The sequence below is a fragment of the Carcharhinus amblyrhynchos genome, unplaced genomic scaffold (assembly GCF_965287045.1).
Source record: "Carcharhinus amblyrhynchos unplaced genomic scaffold, sCarAmb.v2.hapA scaffold_529, whole genome shotgun sequence".
NCBI lineage: Eukaryota > Metazoa > Chordata > Chondrichthyes > Carcharhiniformes > Carcharhinidae > Carcharhinus > Carcharhinus amblyrhynchos.
Window position 1 is genome coordinate 1 of NW_027650269.1, and position 18,330 is coordinate 18,330.

Here is an 18,330-nt window from a genome sequence, read left to right on the forward strand (position 1 = left end):
CTAACCCTAACCCTAACCCTAACCCTAACCCTAACCCTAACCCTAACCCTAACCCTAACCCTAACCCTAACCCTAACCCTAACCCTAACCCTAACCCTAACCCTAACCCTAACCCTAACCCTAACCCTAACCCTAACCCTAACCCTAACCCTAACCCTAACCCTAACCCTAACCCTAACCCTAACCCTAACCCTAACCCTAACCCTAACCCTAACCCTAACCCTAACCCTAACCCTAACCCTAACCCTAACCCTAACCCTAACCCTAACCCTAACCCTAACCCTAACCCTAACCCTAACCCTAACCCTAACCCTAACCCTAACCCTAACCCTAACCCTAACCCTAACCCTAACCCTAACCCTAACCCTAACCCTCACCCTCACCCCAACCCCAACCCCTAACCCCAACCCCTAACCCCGTCCTCACCCCTAACCCCCTCACCCCTAACCCCCTCACCCCTAACCACCTCAACCCTAACCACCTCAACCCTAACCACCTCAACCCTAACCACCTCAACCCTAACATAGAGTAACCCTAAGCTGAAACCAAACCCTAATCCTTCAGACAAACCATAATGCAGCTGTCCCTCCCTGCTTCTGTACCAAAATCATCTCACTATGAAGGGACTTGGGTAGATTCCCTCCTCTCCTTCCCGTTTAAAAGTTACTCACCTCAAGGAATCAATCTCATTGTTCCTTGGGAGCACTGAATAGAGGCAGCGATTTGTAGGAGGAGAGCTTGAGGGTGAGTTAAAGCTAACTGTGCTAGTTTCTTCTGACTTTTATACCAGAAACAGGAAGCAGTTTGCAAAGGGACTTGGGTAGTTTCAGCCCCGCCCTGCCCATTTAAAAGTTACTCACCTCAGGCAATCAACCTCATTGTTCCTTGGGAGCGCTGAAGAGAGGCAGCGATTTGTAAGAGGAGAGCTTCAAGGTGAGTTAAAGCTAACTTTGCTAGTTTTTATTTAAATTTTATAGCAGAAACAGGAAGCAGTTTGCAAAGGGAATGGGGTAGTTCCAGCCCTGCCCTGCCCATTTAAAAGTTACTCACCTTAAGGAATTGACCTCATTGTTCCTTGGGAGCACTAAAGAGAGGCAGCGATTTGTCAGAGGAGCGCTTCAGGGTGAGTTAAAGCTAACTTTGCTAGTTCTTTAAAACATTTTATAGCAGAAACAGAAAGCAGTTTGCAAAGGGACTTGGGTAGTTCCCCCACCCGCCCCACCCGGCCCATTTACAAGTCACTCACCTCAAGGAATCGACCTCATTGTTCCTTGGGAGCACTGAAGAGAGGCAGCGATTTGTAAGAGGAGAGCTTGAAGGTGAGTTAAAGCTAACTTTTCTAGTTTTTATTTGAATTTTATAGCAGAAACAGGAAGCAGTTTGCAAAGGGACTTGGGTAGTTTTTTTTCCTTACCATAAATTGGTCTGCTGAGGCATCCCGATACTCTACACAGGTAGATTATCCCACCCTCCCACCTCCTCTAACCTAAAAAAGAGAGAGAGGGGCTTGGAGTGAGAACAGATAAGTTGGTTTTTGTGATCTGTAAGGGCTTTGGCTCACAGGGTGTGGCAATGTAAGTTTATAAGTTCCTATTACTTTTTTCTCTGTATTTCTAAAAAGGGCAAGTATGGGTGTGAGGCAAGTATGTGGTTACCAATGTAATATGTGGGAGGTCCTGGAAGCTTCTGGTCTCCCAGACATCCATATCTGTGCTCGGTGTGTGGAGCTGCAGTCCCTAAGGGACCAGGTTAAGGAACTGGAACTGCAGCTCGAGGACCTTCATCTCATTAGAGAGAACGAGGAGGTAATTGCCAGGAGCTACCGGCAAGTGGTCACACCGGGGCAACGGGAAGAAGGCAACTGGGTAACCCGGCTAATTTATAACTCTCCAGTGTCCTAACTGAGCCTCCACTTCTCAAATTTACATAAGCCTCCTTGTTCCTCTTCACCAGAGATTCGACTTCCTTAGTACGCCACGGTTCCCTCGCTCGACCGCTTCCTCCCTGCCTGACAGGTACATATTTACCGACAACTCGCAGTAGCTGCTCCTTGAATAAGCTCCACATTTCAGATGTTCCCAGCCCCTGCAATTTCCTACTCCACCTTATGTATCCTAAATCTCACCTAATAGCCGCATAATTACCTTCCCCCAGCTATAACTTCTGCCCTTCGGTATACGCCTATCCCTTTCCATCACTAAGGTAAACGTAACCAAACTGTGGTCACTATCACCAAAGTGCTCACCTACCTCCAAGTCTAACACCTGGTCTGGTTCATTACCCAGTACCGAATCCAATGTAGCTTCACCTCTTGTTGGCCTATCTACATACTGTGTCACGAAACCTTTCCTCGACATCTCTGGAACTTTTTGGAGGGCCTATAAGCAATTCCCAGCAGGGTGACCTCTCCTTTCCTGTTTCTAATCTCAGCCTCTACTACCTCAGTAGACAGGTCCACATCACACGTCCTTTCTGCCACCGTAATACAGTCCTTGACCGACAATGCTACGCCTCCCCCTCTTCTACCATCTTCTCTACTCTGACTGAAACATCTGAACCCCGGAACCTGCAACAACCATTCCTGTCCCAGGCACCGACTCAGGCTGCAAGTTCATCCACCTTTATTGCGTATGCTCCTCGCATTAAAGTATACACGCTTCAAACCACCCTCCCGCCTGCCGATACACTGCTGTGACCTAGAAACCTTATCCGTGACCTTCCTACTCTCAACCTCCTGTACGCTGGAGCTACAATTCAGGTTCCCACCCCCCTCTGAATCAGTTTAAACCCCCCTGAATAGCATTGGCAAATTTTCCCCCCAAGGTATTAGTTCCCCTCTGGTTCAGGTGCAGACCATCCCTCTTGTAGAGGTCCCACCTACCCCAGAATGAGCCCCGATTGTCCAAGTATCTGAACCCTTCCCTCCTGCACCATCCCTTTAGCCACGACTTCAAATGTTCTCTCTCTATTCTTCTCCATGCTATCCCGAGGCACAGGTAACAAACCAGAGATAACCACTCTGTTTCAGCTCTAAGCTTCCACCCTAACTCCCTGAAATTCTGTTTTATATCCCCGTCCCTTTTCCTACCTATGTCGTGGGTGCCTACGTTGCTGAGGTATGAAAACCTTGTTTTTTTTGGGGGTCTTTAATTAGATGTAAATTTATTCAAGTGATTGGAAATCAGGTTTTCACAGCTTCCAACTTGTATCTGTGTCAGATCGTCAAGAAAATCAGAAGGCCGTCACTCAAATATAATTCTATCTTTAATCTGAAGGAAAATCTCCTCTACAGTCACTCGCATCACTGCAATCCCAAGTAACATGATATAAATATCGGTGACATTTGAGAAAGAAAAAATGTATAAATATATGGTGTTTTTCATGTCCAGGCATCACAAAATGGATAAAACCAGTATAGTTTTTCTTGATTATACAAACATATTATCGTAGAGTCATAGCAACAAAGGACCACCGGGTGGAGTTTTCTCAATTCTCAGCCAAGATGGTTTAAGGTCCTAAGGGATAATCTCTGTTTCCTCTGAAGCCGGCCACTGTGCGCTTTACTTTGAAGACACTACCGATCTGGCCAGTCAGATACAGGCAGGACACGTATTTGCAGAATGGATAGAGCAGGAGAGAATGCAAGAGAGACCTCAAATTATCTTCTCGTTGTTACCCACTCATTATCTATCTGATTCCAACCATACTGCAGTTTCTTCTCTAATTGAAATAGTTAGTTTGCTATCATGTGATTAACTGCCCAATTACTGAATATGGTCACAGAAGCTGAGGAAGCTTCATTCGAGGTGCATTGTTTATAATGACTGAATTAAATGGTCTGTGAAGCCCTCTTCTCAGCCAGGGTCCATTGTCCAAAGTGATTCAGTTTAATAGCACAGTCCACACCCACCTGGACAAACACATTGGCCAGAGTTGTCCCATCCCGCCTGCTGCTGGAATTTTAGCGGGTGGGTTGCAGCGAATGTGAAACCCCGTTGACGGTCGGGTGGGAATTTCAGGTTTTTAAACCGGTGCGGTCGGAGAAGTCCGCCCATTGTATCTGGATGTCTGTGAGTAGTTCAGGGGATAGACCACTCTTGAATAAATCAATTTTCTGGGTGGGCTACTTTCAGACAGCGTAATTCCTTTCTAATGGTTTTGTAATTTTGCAAGGTGAAGTCGTGTAAATATTTCGCTATTTGCTGAAAAGCAAATTGTTGGAAATATAGTTGGCTAGATTGGATTTGTCCTGCCTTTTATGGACAAGAGATACCCAGGCAAAGTATGACATTCGTGCCAGCGTTGTAGCTATACTAGAACAGCTCATCTCGGAGCAGTTAGTTCCAGACCGCAAGTCTTCAGTACTACTATTGAGATTTTGTCAGTGCCTTCAGCAGGTAGGTGGTAGTCAGCAGGAGGTTTCCTACTCCACGTTTGACATGAAACCACAAAACTTAATGGGATCCGTAGTCAATATTCAGGACTCCCGTGGTCATTCCTGAGTGCATAACAATGTACCGTCAACTCTGATGGATCTGTCCTGCTAGTGGGGCTGGACGTACCCAGGTACGGTGATACAGCAGTCCGGGACATTGGTTGTAATCTGTAAATAAGCCATGCACGTTGACAAAAATGAGAGTGTACACTGGCTGGATTACATGTTCAAATTCTTGAGTTAGGTTTGAACCATTAACGTTCTGACAATGTGGTAAGGTTTCAACTATGGAGTCAAACTGTAAGCTATAGCATGCTTTACTATGTTAAAGATACTAAGTGCAAATAGGTGTTGTTGTAAATGGAACGTGCCATTTTTGAATCTATCGGTCAGAAGATTGTTTACAATATTCAATTATGAAGGTCACAAAAGGTCTCAATGCACCCAGAGATCACCCTGCCTCCATCTGCTGGTGATGCCGTGTCAATGCACCCAGAGATCACCCTGCCGCCATCTGCTGGTGATGCCGTGTCAATGCACCCAGAGATCACCCTGCCTCCATCTGCTGGTGATGCCGTGTCAATGCACCCAGAGATCACCCTGCCTCCATCTGCTGGTGATGCTGTGTCAATGCACCCAGAGATCACCCTGCCGCCATCTGCTGGTGATGCTGTGTCAATGCACCCAGAGATCACCCTGCCTCCATCTGCTGGTGATGCTGTGTCAATGCACCCAGAGATCACCCTGCCTCCATCTGCTGGTGATGCCATGTCAATGCACCCAGAGATCACCCTGCCTCCATCTGCTGGTGATGCTGTGTCAATGCACCCAGAGATCACCCTGCCTCCATCTGCTGGTGATGCTGTGTCAATGCACCCAGAGATCACCCTGCCTCCATCTGCTGGTGATGCCGTGTCAATGCACCCAGAGATCACCCTGCCTCCATCTGCTGGTGATGCCGTGTCAATGCACCCAGAGCCCACCCTGCCTCCATCTGCTGGTGATGCCGTGTCAATGCACCCAGAGCCCACCCTGCCTCCATCTGCTGGTGATGCCGTGTCAATGCACCCAGAGCCCACCCTGCCTCCATCTGCTGGTGATGCTGTCTCAATGCACCCAGAGATCACCCTGCCTCCATCTGTATGAAATACAGAGAGACAGAGAGAGACACACAGATACACAGAGATATATACAGAGAGACAGAGACAGACACATATAGCAATACAGAGACAGAGAGAGAAACACACAGATAGAGAGATATATACAGAGAGACAGAGAGGGGGAGAGAGAGAGAGAGACAGGTACAGATAGAGACAGAGAGATGATAAAGTAAGAAAGATGAAATAGAGAGACACACACGTAAATACACGAATCGAGAAATTCAAAAAGAGAGATGGAATTAGGCAAAGTCAGGTCTAGCTTTGCATTCAATGTTTATTTAAAAATTCAGAGAGTATTTTACAGGAAAATTGATTTTAAAGTTAACAAAAGTACATCTGTCCTTTTCAGCTTCACACTGAGATCAGAACCCATGTGATCTGAGCTGCCCGGTATCTGTACAACTGTAACAGAGACCAGAAAGAGAAAAAACAGAGCTCAACATCACGGGAAATGAACAATTGTGAATAAGGTACAAGAAAAGTTCTTTATTTATACATGAAACTTAAACTCCAAGAAAACTATTAACTACAATTACATTACAACAAAAATCCCCTTATACATTTCACACTGAAAACTGCAATCCTGTCCACGATTGTCTCAGTTCCAGATTCAGAGTGATAAACAGAGACAATTTGACTGTTACAGTCACCGAGAGCAGATATTGTGTTTGTGTCACTCAGAGATCTTCATAATCAGCTGAGGGAAATCTACAGCGTCCAAAATTCAACCCATCACTTGATCTGTAAAAGAGAGATACACCAATGATCAGATATTTATGATGTGGGACATTACAGTTTTTAATCAGTGAAACATTGAGAGATTTTTCAAATCCCTTCTGTCAGTTTAATAACCCAGTCTGACAGCAGTTCCATTTCACACTCTCTGCTCAGTCCTGTGTTGGGGGGGGTTAGTGTCGGATCAGTGTTTGCTTTTCTCAAACTGCAGTGAGATCCCCAACAAGGGTAACAGACGTTTAAAAACTTAAACATTACAAAACTAAACCAGACAGAGAGTGATTGGGCCTCCTGCCTTCAATACAGCGATCTTCGCTCCAGAGATTGTGGGTTCAGCTCAGAGCTGAAAATACTAGGCCCTTAGCATCAAAACACACAGACACACAGAGAGAAAAACACAGAGAGACAGAGACACAGAGAAACACACAGACACACAGGGAGAAAAGCACAGAGAGACAGAGACACAGACAAAAAACACACAGACACACAGAGAAAAACACAGAGACAGAGACACAGAGAAACACAGAGACACACAGAGAAAAACACAGAGACAGAGAAACACAGAGACAAGAAACACACAGACACACAGAGAGAAAACACAGAGAGACAGAGACACAGAGAAACACAGACAAGAAACACACAGACACACAGAGAGAAAACACAGAGAGAAAAACACTGAGAGACAGAGACACAGAGAAACACAGAGACAACAGACACAGAGAGAGAAAAACACTGAGACAGAGACACAGAGAAACACAGAGATAAGAGACACACAGAGAGATAGAAACCAAGAGAGACACAGATACACAGAGGGGATAGAGACAGACAGATATGGATACAGAGAAATAGAGAGATAGAGAGGCAGAGCGATAGAGACAGAGAGACACAGATACATAGAGATAGAGAGTCATAGATACGGAGAAATACAGAGACACAGAGAGATACACAGATACAGACAAAGAGACAGAAAGAGACACAGATACAGAGAAATACAGAGACACAGAGAGATGCACAGATACAGACAAGGAGATAGAAAGAGACACAGATACAGAGAAATACAGAGACACAGAGACACATAGATACAGGCAAGGAGACAGAAAGAGACACAGATACAGAGAAATACAGAGACACAGAGAGATACACAGATACAGACAAGGAAACAGAAAGACACACAGATACAGAGAAATACAGAGACACAGAGATACACAGATACAGACAAGGAAACAAAGAGAAACAGATACAGAGAAATACAGAGGCAGAGACACACATATATGTAGAGAGATATTTAGAGAGACACGCACACAAATTCATACTAACAGAGATATAGAGAAAGAGAGATGGAGTTAGACAAAGTCAGAATTAGTTAATTTTGCATTCAATGTTTATTTAAAAATTCAGAGAATATTTCACAGGAAAATTGATTTTAAAGTTAACAAAAGTGAATCTGATCTTTGAGTTCACACTGAGATCAGAACCCATGCGATCTGAGCTGCCCGGTATCTGTACAACTGTAACAGAGACCACAAAGAGAAGCAACAGGAGCTCAACATCACGGGAAATGAACAATTGTGAATAAGGAACAAGAAAAGTTCTTTATTTATACATGAAATTTAAACTATAAGAAAACTATTAACTACAATTAATAGACACTCCGTTATTACAATCTGGGCCTTGTATCAGTAACCTCTGCCCTAAACCTTTCCCATTATTACAATCTGGGCCTTGTATCAGGAAATACTGCCATAAAACTTTCTTGGTTATGACAATCAGGGCCTTGTATCAGTAATCTTTGTTGTAAACCTCTCTCAGTTATGACAATCTGGGCCTTGTATCAGTAATCTCTATCCTAACCTCTCAGTTATTACAATCTTGGCCTTGTATCAGTAACCTCTGTCCTAAACCTTTCCCATTATTACAACCTGGGCTTTGTATCAGTAATCTTTGCCCTAAACCTCACTCAGTTATGACAATCTGTGCCTTGTATCAGTAACCTCTGCCGTAAATCTCTCTCAGCGATTACAATCTGGGCCTTGTATCAGTAATCTCTGCCCTAAACCTCTCTCAGTTAATACAATCTGGGCCTTGTATCAGTAATCTCTGTCCTCAACCTCTCTCAGTTATTACAATCTGGGCCTTGTATCAGCAATCTTTGCCCTAAACCTCTCTCAGTTATTACAATCTGGGCCTTGTATCAGTAATCTCTAACCTAAACCTCTCGCTGTTATTACAATTGGGCCTTGTATCAGTAATCTCTGCCCTAAACCCCTCTCAGTTATTACAATCTGGGCCTTGTATCAGTAATCTCTGCCCTAAACCTCTCTCAGTTATTACAATGTGGGCTTTGTATCAGTAATCTCTGCCCTAAACATCTCTCAGTTATTACAATCTGGGCCTTGTATCAGTAATCTCTGCCCTAAACCTCTGTCAGTTATTACAATCTGGGCTTTGTATCAGGAATCTGAACACAGGGATGTGGTTTCCTCTGGTATCTCAATCTGTGAACGATGATGGAGCCTCCACAACCCTCCGGGATAGAGAATTCCAAAGATTTCCCATCCCGGAATTCTGGGAAAGTTGGGGAGATGGATTGGAAACTGGTTTAGGGTTTGGACACTGAGGGTGGGTGGTAGAAAGCTGTTTGAGTGACTGGAGGCCTGTGTCCAGTTGTGGGGTACCACAAGGCTCAGTGCTGGGGGGGTTTATTATTGTTCTATATCAATGTTACAGAGGATAATCTGGGGGCAATGATCAGCAAGGTGTCCAGATGAGACCAAGATTGGTGGGATGGTTAATCGGGGAGAAGGTTGGAGGTTACAGGGAGATAGAACTGGGTTGGGTCAGATAGGCACAGCATATGGGATTTAACCCTGATAAGTGGGAGCTGATGCCATTTGGAAGAAGTAACAAGGTGAGGGAGTATTTAATGAGTGGCGGGACACTGGGAAGCTCAGAGGAACATACGGATCTCGGGAAATGATTCCCAGATCCCTGAAGGCAGCAGAGTAGGTGAATCAGGGGGTAAAGAAGGCAGATGAAACACTTGCCTTTATCAGTCATGGTGTAGAGAATAAGAGTAAAGAGTTCAGGTTGGAGTTACACAGAGCGATGGGGAGGCTGGAACACTGTGTGCAGCTCTGCTCACCTCACTCGTCAGTCACGAGGGGACAGGGTTTTAGTCGGAGTGAGTCGGAGGGGAGTTGTGAGGAATGTTCACTCGGAGGGTGGGGAGATTCGGGGACACGCTGCCTGGGAAGGGAATGGAGGCTGGAAACCTTCCAATCTTTCAAAAACATTTGGATGAGCGCTCAAAACATCCCGACGTTCCCAGATACGGGACAAGAGATGGAAAACTGGGCTAGCGCAGCTTTAGTGTGAGTTCCTGTTGGTGCAGAGTCGATGGGCCAAAGGGCCTGTTCTTCACTGTGTGACTCTATGACTCTGAGGGAAGAAATTCCTCCTCATCTCAGTCCTAAACATCCTACCCCCTCCCCTTACTCTGAGACAGTGCTGGGGGTCACTGTCTGTGTGAAGCTTGCACATTCTCCCCGTGTCTGTGTGGGTTTCCTCCGGTTTACTCTCACAGTTTGAAAGGTGGATCAGCTGTGCTAAATTCTCCCTCAGTGTAACCCAATCAGGTCCCAGAGCTTGGTGACTACAGGCTTTTCACAGTAACTTCATTGCAGTGTTAATATAACTCTACTTCTGACACTAATGAATCCATTTTCAAACCTGATACTAGATTCCCCCATGTTGGCCTTGTTCTGTCAGGGTTCATGTGGACGTTTAAAGATTAGTCAATAATTCTTTAAGGACAGATTAAAGAAATTCTCGTTTCCTCCCACAGTACAAAGAAGAGCGGGTTGGGTTGATTGGCCTTTTGTCTGTGCAGTGTGCAAGAAACCAAACCTTTCACTGCATCCCAGTACATGGGATAGGACAGCACAGGGACACGATGGTTAGCATTGCCGCCTCACAGCACCAGGGACCCGGGTTCAATTCTCGGCTTGGGAATGGAGTTTGCACATTCTCCCCATGTCTGCGTGGGTTTCTTCCTGGTTTCCTTCCACAGTCCAAAGATGTGCAGACCAGGTGGAGTCTGAGACACAGCAGAAGCAGGGTAAAGATTTGAAAATGGAGGACTTCTAACAGACTTTTAAGAGACAGGGTTTAAAAATGTAAAGATTACAAAACCAGACAGAGTGATGAGGCCTCACACCTTCAATGTTGATCTTCTCTCAGAATCAGAGAGATTGTGGGTTCAGCACAGAGCCTAAAATACTAGGCCCTTAGCATCGAGACACAGAGACAGAGACAGATATAGAGAAATGCAAAGACACAAACACACACAGATACCCAGAGAGGTATTGACACAGAGACAGAGAGAGAAACACAGAGAAAGATACACAGAGATACAGAGAGAGACACAAATAGAGAGAAATACAGAGACAGAGAGACACACACAGATAAACAGAGATATATACAGAGAGACAGGGAGAGACACAAATAGTGAGAAATACAGAGACAGAGAGAGGCACACAGATAAACAGAGATATATACAGAGAGACAGAGAGAGACACAAATAGAGAGAAATACAGAGACAGAGGGAGAGACACACAGATACACAGAGAGATATATACAGAGAGACAGAGAGAGACACAAATAGAGAGAAATACAGAGACAGAGAGAGACACACAGATAAACAGTGATATACTGAGACAGAGAGAGACACAAATAGAGAGAAATACAGAGACAGAGAGAGACACACAGATAAACAGAGATATACAGACAGAGAGAGATACAGATAAATAGAGGCAGAGAGATGTACAAAACCACATAAAGATATAGATAGAGAGACACACACATAAATACACTAATCAAGAAATACAAAAAGAGAGACAGAATTAGGCAAAGTCAGGTCTAGTTTTGCATTCAATGTATATTTCAAAATTCAGAGAGTATTTTACAGGGAAATTGATTTTAAAGTTAACAAAAGTACATATATCCTTTTCAGCTTCACACTGCGATCAGAACCCATGTGATCTGAGCTGCCCGGTATCTGTACAACTGTAACAGAGACCAGAAAGAGAAAAAAACAGCTCAACATCACAGGAAATGAACAATTGTAAATAAGGAACAAGAAAAGTTCTTTACTTATACATGACACTTAAACTCCAAGAAAACTATTAACTACAATTACATTACAACAAAAATCACCGTATACATTTCACACTGAAAACTGCAATCCTGTCCACGATTGTCTCAGTTCCAGATTCAGAATGATAAACAGAGACAATTTGACTGTTACAGTCACCGAGAGCAGATATTGTGTTTGTGTCACTCAGAGATCTTCATAATCAGCTGAGGGAAATCTACAGCGTCCAAAATTCAACCCATCACTTGATCTGTAAAAGAGAGATACACCAATCAAGTAGATAAGGTTGTTAAGAAGGCATACAGTGTCTTGGCGTTTATTGGTAGGGGGATTGAATTTAGGAGTCGTAGCGTCATGTTGCAACTGTACACAACTCTGGTGCGGCCGCACTTGGAGTATTGTGTGCAGTTCTGGTCCCCACATTACAAGAAGGATGTGGAGGCTTTGGAGAGGGTGCAGAGGAGGTTTACCAGGATGTTGCCTGGTATGGAGGGGAGATCCTATGAGGAGAGGCTGAGGGATTTGGGGTTGTTTTTGCTGGAAAGAAGGCGGCTAAGAGGGGATCTTATTGAAACATATAAGATGATTAGAGGTTTAGATAGGGTGGATAGTGATAGCCTTTTTCCTCTGATGGAAATATCTAACACGAGGGGGCATGGCTTTAAACTAAGGGGGGGTAGTTATAAGACAGATGTCAGGGGTAGGTTCTTTACCCAGAGGGTGGTGAGGGATTGGAATGCCCTGCCTGCTGCAGTCGTAAATGCGCCTAGTTTGGGGGCGTTTAAGAGGTCTGTGGACAGGTTTATGGACGAAAAGGGATTGGTTTAGGTTAGCGGGTCATTGTTGTTTTTTTTTAACTGGTCGGTGCAACATCGTGGGCCAAAGGGCCTGTTCTGCGCTGTAATGTTCTATGTTCTATGTTCAATGATCAGATATTTATGATGTGGGACATTAGAGTTTTTAATTGGTAAAACATTGAGAGATTTTTCAAATCCCTTCCGTCAGTTTAATAACCCAGTCTGACAGCAGTTCCATTTCACACTCTCTGCTCAGTCCTGTGTTGGGGGGGGTTTAGTGTGGGATCAGTGTTTGCTTTTCTCAAACTGCAGTGAGATCCCCAACAAGGCTAACAGACGTTTAAAAACTTAAACATTACAAAAATAAACCAGACAGAGAGTGATTGGGCCTCCTGCCTTCAATACAGCGATCTTCGCTCCGGAGATTGTGGGTTCAGCTCAGAGCTGAAAATACTAGGCCCTTAGCATCAAAACACACAGACACACAGAGAGAAACACAGAGACAGAGACACAGAGAAACACAGAGACAAGAGACACACAGACACACAGAGAGAAAAACACAGAGACAAGAGATACACAGAGAGAAAAACACAGGGAGACAGACGCAGAGGAACACAGAGACATACAGAGAGAAAAACACAGAGAGACAGAGACACAGAGAAACACAGAGACAAGAGACACGCAGAGAGATAGAAACCAAGAGAGACACGGATACACAGATATGGATACAGAGAAATAGAGAGATAGAGAGGCAGAGCAATAGAGACAGAGAGACACAGATACATAGAGATAGAGAGTCATAGATACAGAGAAATACAGAGACACAGAGACACACAGATACAGACAAGGAAACAGAAAGAGACACAGATACTGAGAAATAGAGAGACACTGGGAGACACACAGATACAGACAAGGAAACAGAAAGAGACACAGATACTGAGAAATAGAGAGACAGAGAGATACACAGATACAGACAAGGAAACAGAAAGAGATACAGAGAAATACAGAGACACAGAGAGACACGCAGATACAGACAAGGAAATTGAAGATCCTCAGTGATGGACAGGTTAAAGAGTGAGAAACTCTTCCCTCTCAAGAGATGGTGATGAACTAGAGGGCCCAGATTGGAAATGATGGGGAAGTGAAATGTGGAAAATCACTTCACCAACAGGGTGTTTGGAATCTGGAACAATCTTCCTGAAAGCCTGTTCCAATATTCAATAAGATCCTGGCTGATCTGTGATCGAACTCTCTTTCTCTTTACCCCTTTGGACTAAGGGAAATCTATCAAACCCCAGATTGAAAATAATAACAAGTGTCTGAGCATCAATAGCCATTTGCAGAAGATTGTTTCAAACTAACCCCACACCACATCTGGCAATGTTTTCATTCCTACAATTCTCAAATTCCAAACTGAGGCTACCCCCCAAATATTCCCAAATCCTGGAATCCCCAACCAGCAGGAAAAAACTTGTTCTTTATCAGCCTCTCCCTTTCCCTCATTGTTTTCAATGTTTGATTCAATCAGCCCCCAACTTCAATTCCAGCGGTTAGGAATAATGTTTAATCTGCACCCTTCCTCAAATGTTCCCAACACAAATCCTGGAATGGGCTAAATCCAGAGTCAAATTCCCTCTGCTCTGTCCAAGGAATGTTTCAGCACAGATTTTTATTTTAAAAAAACAGGAATCAAATAGTTCAGCATCCCAGTGTGGCCTGGGGTTTATTTCACATTCAAACATGAAGTTGAAGCTTGGAATACTGTCTGTGGCAGCGTTTGTGGATTCAGTTGTTCTCCTGCTTTTTCACTTGCCTGAAGGCTTTGAATTGTAGACATTGTTTAATCATTCCTGTCTCTCAGCACATGGAACTGGGGAATCTTCAAAGCCGACAGTCTCATGTAATTAACATCAAACTGCATCTTTATTCACCCATCCATTTCCTATCTCTGAATAGATCCCACACATTTCCAGAATGCAGGAAGCTCTCAATGGAAACTGCTTCCAATGATTCCCCAATACAATTGTTCACACTTGCCTGGAAACTACATCCCACTGACATTCCCCAAAGCAGCCACAGAAAAGGGCCTGGTTATTTTAAACATTGAACCTGAACTCACTGAGTTTACAATTCACTCACATTGTACAGAAATGTGGATCCTGTTTTGATGAGAGTGATCAGATTAACTCTGGAACATGAAGGCAGCCTCCGCACTGAGATGAACCACATTTCCAACAGTTCCACTATATCAGAGACATTGCTGTGTGTATTGTGTGAATCCAGCTGTGAAATATCGGGACATTTGGAGCTTCCACGGTTTCTGTCTTTTCATCATTTATTAAAGTATGTTGTTCTATCCCTTTTCAATCTAAGTTGTGTCAATTTATATTTCCCTGCTCTGAAACATCACCACCAGTTTTGTCCATTTACTAAACATGAAAAACTCTTTGCAATTTGATATTTCCAGCTACACTGCTTACAATGCTGTCTCATTTTTTGTGTCTATGGCAAACCAGGATGTGAAGCATTCAGTCACATTAACAGGTCAATAAATACATCCAAACTACCTGTATATTTCTGTGTGTGTTTACCATGATCTGTTTGAGTGGGGGAGCAGGCTCAATGGGGCATTTGGCCTGAAACTGCACATAATTGAGATTTAAACACTCATACATGCTGACACACACACACACACACACACATGCACAGACACACACTTATTGACAGAGACAGATGCACACACACACACACAAACACAGATGCATAAACACACACACTCATTGACACAGACAGATGCACACACACACACACATTGACACAGAGACAGATACACACACACACACACACATTGACACAGAGACAGATACACACACACACACACATTGACACAGAGACAGATACACACACATACACACTCATTGACACAGACAGATGCATGCACACACACACACTCAGTGACACAAACAGATGCACACACACACATTGACACAGAGACAGATGCACACACACATACACACTCTGATGCAGACAGATGCACACACACACACACACACACACACACACTCATTGACACAGAGACAGATGCACACACACATACACACACACAGACACAAACACAGAGGCACTCACATAGAGACAGAGAGACACACACATATTCACAGAGAGACACAGACACAGATACACACTCACACACCCAGACACAGAGAGACAGACATACACACACACACACACATTCACTCACAGACATAGAGACACACACACACTCACAGGCACACAGAAACACATGTTGACATACACACACACATACAGAAACACACAACCACTCACAGACACATAAGCTCACACACAGGGAGACACACAATCTCTCTCACACACACACACACAGGGAGACACACAAGCTCACACACACACACACACACAGAAATACGTGCAGACACTTAGAATCTCCCCCTCACACACACAGAAACATAACCACACCGGCACTCACACACACTCATTCCTATTTCTGTTTTACTCCTCACTGCCCCCAGCTATAACGTACTGGGATCTTAGCTTGAAATGCTGGAACTGATCCTGGAGGAATGAGTGGGCTCTAATAGACACCCAGAGGGTCACTTGTGTGTGAATCATAGAATGGGGACAGCACAGGAGGCCATTCAGCCCATCAATCCAGGATGGAGAGCCTGCAAGAGCAGTTTGACTATTCCCAGTCCCCGTAACCCTGTCAATATTTTCCCCTCAGCTTCCCATTCAATCTCTTCCTGATGGAATCTCCTTCCCCCTCCGTCTCAGACACAACATTCCAGATCCCAGCATTTCCCCACCACACAATCCCAGATTCCCACAGTGCAGGAGAGACCCCTCGGCCCATCGAGTCTGTACTGACCCGTCAGAACCACCTAACATCCCCACCCAACCCCATTCCCCAGCACTTGGCCCACAGCCCTGAATGTGATGATGGGCCCAGTGATCATCCAGGGACTTTTTAAAGGGTGTGAGACAACTTGCCTCTACCCCCCCCTCCCAGGCAGCACATTCCCGACCCTCCCCACCCTCTGGGTAAAACAGTTCTTCCTCACATCCCCCCTCAACCTCCTATCCCTCACCTTGAACCTGTGTCCCCCTCATCACTGACCCTTCAACTAGGGGGATCAGCTGCTCCCGATCCACACTGTTCATGTCTCTCACGGTTATTACAATCTGTGCCTTGTATCAGTAACCTCTGCCGTAAACCTCTCTCAGCGATTACAATCTGGGCCTTGTATCAGTAATCTCTGCCCTAAACCTCTCTCTGTTATTACAATCTGGGCCTTGTATCAGTAATCTCTGCCCTAACCCTCTCTCAGTGATTACAATCTGGGATAGTATCAGTAATCTCTGCCCTAAACCCCTCTCAGTTATTACCATCTGGGTCTTGTATCAGTAATCTCTGCCCTGAACCTCTCTCAGTTATTACAATCTGGGATAGTATCAGTAATCTCTAACCTAAACCTCTCGCTGTTATTACAATTGGGCCTTGTATCAGTAATCTCTGCCCTAAACCTCTCTCAGTTATTACAATCTGGGCCTTGTATCAGTAATCTCTGCCCTAAACCTCTCTCAGTTTTTACAGTCTGGGCCTTGTATCAGTAATCTCTGCCCTAAACCTCTCTCAGTTATTACAATCTGGGCCTTGTATCAGTAATCTCTGTCCTAAACCTCTCTCAGTTATTACAATCTGGGATAGTATCAGTAATCTCTGCCCTAAACCTCTCTCAGTTATTACAATCTGGGCCTTGTATCAGTAATCTCTGTCCTAAACCTCTCTCAGTTATTACAATCTGGGATAGTATCAGTAATCTCTACCCTAAACCTCTCTCAGTTATTACAATCTGGGCCTTGTATTAGTAATCTCTGCCCTGAACCTCTCTCAGTTATTACAATCTGGGCTTTGTATCAGTAATCTCTGCCCTAAACCTCTCTCAGTTATTACAATCTGGGCCTTGAGAGTAACAGAGAGAGAGCGCGAGAGAGAGACAGGATAGAGAGAGAGAGAGAGACAAAGAGAGAGACAGAGAGAGAGAGACAGGATAGAGTGAGAGTAACAGAGAGACAGAGAGGATAGAAGGGGAGAGTAACACAGAGAGAGAGAGTAACAGAGAGAGAAAGAGAGAGAGAGACAGGAAAGAGAGAGAGAGTAACAGAGAGACAGAGAGAGACAGAAAGAGAGAGAGAGAGACAGGATATATAGAGAGAGAGTAACAGAGAGAGAGAGAGGATAGAGAGAGCGAGGATAGAGAGAGAGAGTAACAGAGAGAGAAAGAGAGAGAGAGAGTAACAGAGAGAGAGAGAGGATAGAGAGTGAGAGGACAGAGAGAGAGAGAGTATCCTAACAGAGCGAGAGAGACAGGATAGAGAGAGAGATTAACAGAGAGAGAGAGAGGATAGAGAGAGAGAGTAACAGAGAGAGAGACAGGATATAGAGAGCAAGGAACAGAGAGAGGATAGAGAGAGGGTGTAACGAAGAGAGAGACATGAGAGAGAGAGAGAGGATAGAGAGAGAGTAACAGAGAGAGAGAGAGAGGATAGAGAGAGACAGACAGAGAGAGAGACAGAGAGCTAGAGAGAGAGAGGATAGAGAGAGAGTAACAGAGAGAGAGAGAGATACGGGATAGAGAGAGAGAAACAGAGAGAGGGAGAGAGATACGGGATAGAGTGAGAGAGAGTAACAGAGAGAGAGAGATACAGGATAGAGTGAGAGAGAGTAACAGACAGAGAGAGACAGGATAGAGTTTGAGTAACAGAGAGAGAGTGATTCAGGATAGAGAGAGAGAGTAACAGAGAGAGAGAGAGAGAGATACAGGATAGAGTGAGAGAGAGTAACAGAGAGAGAGAGATACAGGATAGAGTGAGAGAGAGTAACAGACAGAGAGAGACAGGATAGAGTTTGAGTAACAGAGAGAGAGTGATTCAGGATAGAGAGAGATTAACAGAGAGAGGGAGAGAGAGAGGATGTAGACAGAGAGAGAGAGACAGAGAGAGAGAGACAGGATAGAGAGAGAGAATAACAGA